Source organism: Gavialis gangeticus, unplaced genomic scaffold (genome assembly GCF_001723915.1).
Source record: "Gavialis gangeticus isolate Ggan-Ray unplaced genomic scaffold, GavGan_comp1, whole genome shotgun sequence".
Lineage (NCBI taxonomy): Eukaryota > Metazoa > Chordata > Crocodylia > Gavialidae > Gavialis > Gavialis gangeticus.
In genome coordinates, this window is record NW_017729024.1 from 16,490,568 (window position 1) to 16,492,327 (window position 1,760).

The window sequence follows — 1,760 nt, forward strand, 5'->3', positions numbered from 1 at the left end:
TTTACTATAATCATAATTTACTTAGAGCCAGTGCAGCTATGGGAAGTACACATAGTTTTCAAGTCATAATGACCATAAGATTTATACTTTGGGAAAAGAGCTCAGAATACTTAAAGCTCTGATTTTTTTTTTAAAAACCATCTTGTTAAACAGTAATTACACAGTGTCTGCTTCTAAAATCTATTAAAGCTTCTGTTAACTGCAAAGGGAATGTTGTCAGTATTAGGTGTACAAACACTTTCAGAACCCAACCTTTGTCTCCCAACATGTCCTCTGATTATTAGGGCTGTGCAAAGCTTCAACTTAATATTCGATTCAACAAATATTTGACATAGTAGACCTTGAAAAGTGAAAGTTGAGTTGAATAGCAACTGGTCGAATAGCTGTTGAATCAAATACTGGAAGTTGAATATTAACAATGCGAGTTAAATATTAACAGCACAGGTCGAATATTTGACAAGGGTCAAATATTCGACTTGCCTATACTGGATTCCCTGTGGGGGGGGGGGCAGGAAAGGAAAGTAAGGGAGAGAGAGAGCGGGGAAAGAGTGCTTTCATGACTGATGTGTGGCTGGCCAGTGACCTGTCAGCATTCTCTGAGGTCCCTTCCAATCCCAGTGTTCTGGGGGAGGGCCAGAGAAAATGCATAAAAGGCAGCAGTTTTTCAGCTCCCCTGCTTTCTGTCTTGGGGTCAGTGTCTGAGCTGCTGGTGTTCTCCAGCACCTCTGCATCAAACCACGACGGCTGGAAGCCCTGATCTTCAACAGATTCCCTGCTTGCAATGCTAGCAACAGGGATTTCTGAGAACTTGGTGCTTTTATTTTACAACTACTTTTCAGATTAGTTTACGCTTATATTGGATAGGGTTAGTAGTAGCCTCGGATCTATTCTATATATAGGAATTTAGTTTATATGTGTATATATATATATTTATACATCATTCATTCTTTCCACCACAGCAACGCTTCTCAATATATTATCTACACACAAACATATTTACATAACATCCAGAAATCTAATCCACAGCGCACAGCACACTTAGAGGTTCCAGTTTACATACGAAGGAACACATTATGAAGCGGGGTGGAAAGGCAGGTGGCCACACTGGCCAGCCTGCATGAAGGGGAGCAAGGGAGGTTGCAAGCGGGAGAGCTACAGTTTCTCCCCCCACCAAACTCAGACGCAGCCTCTTTCCTCCCACTACAAGGGATAAGGCTGCTACAAGCAGTAAAGAGAGGGGACCAGCAGTGCCACCAGAGCCACTGCCTGTGCCTGAGACTCTCATGTCCAGACACAGCAACCACAACCTCTCCCACCATAACTGCAACCGGCACAGCAGCGCGCTTCACCCGTGTCACTGCCTATGCTGAGCCTTCCAGCGCCAGAAGAAGAGCTGGCGCTGGATCTGGATCTCAGTGCCCTGGCAAGGGAAGGAGGGGGAATCAGTTGAGTTTGTGTTCGACACCCCTCAGGTTTTTTCCTTTCAAGCCACAAGGTCTTTCCCAGAAGGCACTTCAGAAGGTGCCTCTGTGCAGGTGATGGCAAGCAGCTCAGCTAAGTCCGCTCTTTCTCTTGCTGTGCCTCTGACTGCTGAAGAGGGAGAGAGTTCAGCAGCATCCACAGCTGCACCCACACGCCAGAGAGGAAGGCCTAGTACTAGCATGGTCTGGGATTATAATGAGCTGGCAGATGATCCCGCGTTTGCTATCTGTGTGCACTGCCCAGCCAAAATCAGCCGGGGCAAGGGAACAAAGCGCATG